Consider the following 6378-nt stretch of genomic DNA (forward strand, 5'->3'; position numbering starts at 1 on the left):
CAATGAACTCAGACATCTGCCTAATCACCCGCTCTCGCTTGCGGTTTTCCGGTCTCATGGCCTCTACCTGGGCCTCCCGAATGGTGTCCAACCCCGGGGTCATCACTGTCAACCTCAAATAAACATCTCGCAATGGGGCACTCTCTGCCCTATGACTTAAGCCATCGTCTACCACGTTAGCCTTGCCCGGGTGGTACAAGATCTCACACTCATAATCCTTTACCACATCCAACCATCTCCTCTGGCGCATGTTCAGGTTGGGCTGATCCATCAGGTACTTCAAGCTCTTGTGGTCCGTATATATGGCACACCGAACCCCATACAGATAGTGACGCCAGATCTTAAGGGAGAACACCACGGCCCCCAGCTGCCTCGACGCATATGCTATCACATGCCCTCTCTGCATCAGCACCGCACCCAGTCCCGATATCGATGCGTCACAATATACCACAAAGTCCTCCATTTCCCTCTGGAAGGGCTAGTACAGGGGCTTCGCACAATCTCTGGCGAAGTGTCTTGAATGACCTGCTGCTCTGGGCCCCAACTGAATGCTACGCCCTTCCGGGTCAACCTGGTGAGAGGAACCGCAATCTGGGAGAAATCCTTGATAAACCTCCGATAATAGCCGGCCAACCCCAGAAAACTCCTGATCTTTGAGGGGGATCTCGGCACCTCCCAACTCATCACCACCTCAATCTTAGCCGGATCAACCAATACCCCACTCTGGTTGACTAGATGTCCTAGAAACTGAACCTCTCATAACCAGAAATCACACTTGGAGAATTTGGCGTAAAGCCTCTCCGATCTTAGAACCCCGAGGATCTCCCTCAAATGCTCCTCATGTTGCTCTCTAGACCTCGAATACACCAATATATCATCAATGAACACGATTACAGAACGATCCAACATTGGCCTGCACACCCTGTTCATGAGATCCATGAATGCCGCCGATGCATTGGTGAGCCCGAAAGGCATCACCATGAACTCGTAATGCCCATAACGAGTCCTGAATGTTGTCTTCTGAATATCCTCATCACGCACCCTCATCTGATGATATCCAGACCTCAAATCAATCTTGGAGAACCAAGACGCTCCCTGCAACTGATCGAACAAATCTTCGATCCACAGTAAGGGGTAACGGTTCTTGATCGTCGGCTTGTTCAACTCTCAGTAATCAATGCACATCCGGTGTGAACCATCCTTTTTCTTGACAAAAAGGATCGACGCTCCCCACGGCGAGCTACTCGGCCGTATAAACCCCTTCTCCAGCAGCTCCTGAAGCTGCGAGGACAACTCCTGCATATCTGGAGGTGCAAGGCGATAGGCGCTGCCCCCGGAACCAAATCGATACGGAACTCAACCTGCCTCTCGGGAGGCACACCCGGCAACTCCTCGGGGAAAACATCCGGGAACTCATGCACTATCGGGACCTCATCGACCGACCTCGGTCTCTCTGCACCTACTCTCGTATCCATCACATAAGCCACAAACCCACTACAGCCCTGTTGTAGACTCTGTTGCGCTCTTGCGGCTGAACAAAATGCCGACCCAGAACGGGTACCCTCGCCATAAATCGTAAGAACTCCCCCACTAGGGTCTCGTATGGTCACCAGCTGTCGCTCGTAGTCGATAACCGCTCCAAATCTGCTTAACCAGTCCATGCCCACAATGACACAAACATCACCCATAGCAATCAGAACCAAATCAATCGGAAACTCCACGCTGAAGATCTCTAGTACACATCCTCGAATCACATCTGTGGCATACACTTCTCTCTCATCAGCTATGGAAACTCGGAAAGGTTGACTCAATGCCTCTCGATGGATACTGATGTGCTGACTAAAGGCTAACGACACAAAAGACCGACTCGCACCCGAGTCAAATAACAACAAAGCAGTTACAGAACACACAAGAAATGTACCTACACATATCATAATATAAGCATAACATCACAACTCAAAATAAACATATGGAAGAATACATACCAGCCACAACATCGGGTGCAGCGCAGACCTCCTCCGCCGTCAACTGGAAGGCTCTCCCGCGAGCCTTCGGCACCTCAACCTTCACTTTCTGACTCTCTGTAGCTCGAACGGCAACAGGGGTAGATCCCTGTGATGCTCCCTGTGCTGGCCCCCGCAACTGCGGACACTCGGCCTTCCGGTGTCCGTTCTGGTAGCAGTGAAAACAGACTACAAATCCCTAGGGGCAATCCTTGGCCATGTGCCCCTCCTTGCCACACTTGTAGCAAGACCCTGCTCTACATACACCCTCATGACCCTTACCGCACTTGCCACAAGTACGGCCCTTCTGGTTCCCTGATCTCGAATCGGCGAGCTTGGCCCGCTTGGCTGTCGGCTGGGACCGAGTCGGTCGCTGATCCCTCCCCTGAGACTCCGCCTCCTCTCTAACCTGAGTCTCCATCTCTATCTCCCTCTTCCAAGCATTTTCCTGAAGCTCGTCAAATTTTCAGTATGACGAGTTCTCCACGGACTCTCGTATGTCCCTCCTCATAATACTCAAATACCGACTCATACGTGCTTGCTCGGTACACACATGCTTAGGGAGCATCGCCCTCTCATGGAACATCCTGGTGATCACAGTAACAGACTCAGTACCCCGCTTGAGGGTCAATAACTTCTGGGCTAAACGCTCCCTTTCCACCGGGGGAACGTACTCATCACAAAACATAGCGGTGAACCTCTCCCAGGTCACCGCAACAAGCTCTGCAGAAGAATAGTGCACTGTCACAAACTTCCACCAGTCCTTCGCCCCCAAGCGAAGCTGGTTCAGCGCGAACCGAACTCTCAGATGCTTCGGACATGAACATGTGTTGAAGCACCCCTCAATGTCATAGATCCACCTCATCGCGGCTATCGGATCTTGAGTCCCATCAAACTCTGGTGGCTTCGTGTTGCAAAACTCCCAGTACAGCAACGCGTCACCCCCCTGCGGCCTAGCAGCAGAAACGGATGCAGTGGCTGCAGAAACAACAACATCAGTAAGAGCAGCATACCGCTCATCAAAAGTCTCAATCAATGTGGTCTTGACAGACCCGAACATCTCTGGAATCTCAGCACGGATAGCAGCAACCACCTCATCATAAATCATCTGGCAGAGATCCTCATCGCTCACACCCCCTCGCTAGTCCCTGGCCTCTGGCGTGTCCCAACCATGATGTATCTCTGAAATACAACACATGATATCAGAGACTCGTTCGAGCATACACACACTCGATATCCCATTCCTACTTGATCCCTGGTACCCTAAAGATTCTTACTTGGGTTGCGCACTGATCCGGTGCCTTCGGTAGTACGGGCCCAATACTACCGTCCACACTGCATTAATATTCACCCCAAGTCCTCCTCCTAGGATCCCAAGTCCCAAGTACTCTACTCACTCTATACATAGCCTACTCTATAGCAGGTCTCTCATAAGCTCCTCACTGCTATCTATTCACTCTCAAGTATCTCCTAGCAGCAAAATCCCTAGGCAAAGGCATCACAAATCAGGCCACTCTAGTCCTAATAAGAATACCTAGCCAACTCTAGCATGCATATCATATCATAACATATCTCATAACTCATAATGTAAGGGTATTTTGGGAAATCACCGTTCGGGCGATGGCTGATCGTACACACTGCTCTGCTCTGCTCTTTCAAAAACTTTTTACTCTTGAGAAAAAAATTTTGAATTTTATTTTGAAAATCTCTCAAATCCTTAGTTTGAGTTCAGATACGCCCGAAGGTGCACCCGAATCCCTCAAACCAAGGCTCTTATACCAACTTGTAACACCCAAATTTTCAAATAATTTTTCAAATTTTTAAAAAAACATTTTCATTCATAATTGTCATAAAAACATCATTGTATCACATAATCAACTCGTAACATCACACACCAAGATCAAAATATGTAAAAGCTCCTCGAGTGTGTACTGATCAAACTGGCGCCTTCCCGCGATCCTCACTAGTACCTGAAACACATAACACAACACTGTAAGCATAATTGCTTAGTGAGTTCCCCAAAATACGACATGCAACACATATTAGCCACTCGAGGCTATAACTCTGTTTGACCCTCTGGTCAATGTGTCTCAGTGGGACCTTCCGGTCCTATAACTCTGGTGGGCCCTCTGGCCCTAACTTTGTGGGCCTTACGGTCCAAACTCTGAAAACTTTATAACATGCATAGCACAAAACACATAGAAATCCCATCATGCACAAACATACAAATACTCTATCACATAACTCTAATTACCACTCTAGGTAAAGTATAGTGAGAAGACTCACATCGGGTAACTCGGTAAAATCTTGAACTCTGTAAAATCCAATCTAGCCTCCGCCTAATCATATGAAATAAACACTTTGAATAAATACATCCCTTAAGGCTAGGCTATTCCCTCTCTTAGTACTCTCAGAAGGGTAAAAGACCATTTTACCCCTCTCATGGCCCTAAGACCCAAAATTGACCAAACCCTAAAAGTCAACAAAAGTCAACTCCCCGGGTTACGCTGGGCGTACCCGGTGTCTTCACAGAAAATAAGGTGCGCGACGCCTTACGCCGCGTGTATTGGGATTACGCCCCGCATAACTCCCAGTTTCAGATTTTAAGCATTTTGGGGTCTTAATCAGTTAAGACCCACGTCCAACTTCTAGATCTGACCATTTATAACCCTCTTAATCCATAAAGTCGGTGACTTTAAGCCTTTGCATGGTTGGACAAGTCATTAACACCCATAATACTCCATTTCCTAACACTAGAAAGCTCAGTACTCAAGCATGACCTCATATCCACAACCAAGATGGAAACTTTATGGATCTATAACACAAATACCACTGAAATGGGACAGATCTAGGTCCATGGAGCACATTACACTCATAAAGTCTCCACCTTTGGTACTTTTAACCCTAAAATGGCCCATGCAACATCTAACCAAAATAAAGAGGAAAGTTTCGAACTTTATACCTCCAAATGCAGCTCCTTCCTCTGTAGATCTCAGATCCAAACTTGCACTTCAATCTCTAGCCTCCACAAGCTCCTCTCCTTCTTCTTCACTAACACACCAAGGCACTTTTAGCTCCAAAACACTCACTCTCAAGCTAAGGATGATGGGAGGCTCTATTAGGGTTTCACTCACTAATATGGTGGCTGAGAAATGAGCCTTAGCATCCATTATATAATGCACAAGACAAATATTAGGGTTTGCGTGTGGACCCATTACGCCCAGCGTAACCCTAGGTACGCCCAGCGTAACCCTGGGTACGCCCAGCGTACCCAAGCGAGTCAGCTTTCAAAATAAGTGCATGAGTACGTGCAGCATACTCCCCAGTACGCCCAACATACTCATTTGCTACAAGAACTCTTTCAAAGGACCACTTTTGACAACTTGACAAAATGGAAGGATATAATATCTTTACCTGGATTTTGGGATGTAACACCATCATCATTAAATGTGAAGTGAATGAACATTCACACAAATTTTCTAAGAGAACGGTGTAGAAGAACAAGGAAATGCAAGGAAATCTATGAAACATGAAGGAAAATGAAAGGAAATCGTGTTCTACTTTAATGAACACCACTAGATGATGAAGATTTAAGTATCTTGAGTGTTCTTGGAATTATTTTCTGGAGAAATTTTGTGGGTATAGAGAAAGGGAGAGAGAAAATGGAGTGGTGAAGGTAGAGAGAAATGAGAGAAAATGAGAGAGAAAGAAGTGATTATGTGTTTTGGGAAGAGGGGTGGTGTCTTGGGAAGAGGGTGGACGGTTTTGAGAGTATTATGCCCTCCTTCCCTTTTAATTTTATAAAAAAAATTCAATTCTTTTATAAAAATATCAAACTTTTTATACAATATACACCCTAACCAAGTTTTTGCTCATGAAACCTTGATTTTTGAATTATAAATTAAGGGTAATTGTTAATGACTTAAATTTTATTTTCCTTAAATGCATTTTCATAATTTTAATTACTATAAGATCATATTATAAGTTTCATAATTATTTTTCTAGAAATTTTAAGGTTAAAGTTTATAAATTTATGTTTTTAGGGTATTTAGGGTTTTTGAGATTTGTAAATCTTTGAATGTCAAAATCAATAGAATCTTTGAGACTTCAAATTATTTTTGTGTTTCATAACCCTTATTCAAATTAGAAATAATGTTTCTAATTTATTTTTACCGGTTTATTGGCATTCTATGTAGTGATTCCGAGATTCAAGCGAAATTGAGGAATCAAGTATACTAGTCCTAGTCTTCAACTTTGACTTAAGTTTCTATGAGACTTTGACCTAATTTCTACTTCTAGGACAAGTGCATGATGTGTGTATATGATTCATGAAAAGGTGCTCGAGTCAAAGAGTGATCCGAATATGGATAGTCTC

This window comes from Lactuca serriola, chromosome 2, assembly GCF_051521515.1.
Source record: "Lactuca serriola cultivar US96UC23 chromosome 2, Lser_US96UC23_V15, whole genome shotgun sequence".
Lineage (NCBI taxonomy): Eukaryota > Viridiplantae > Streptophyta > Magnoliopsida > Asterales > Asteraceae > Lactuca > Lactuca serriola.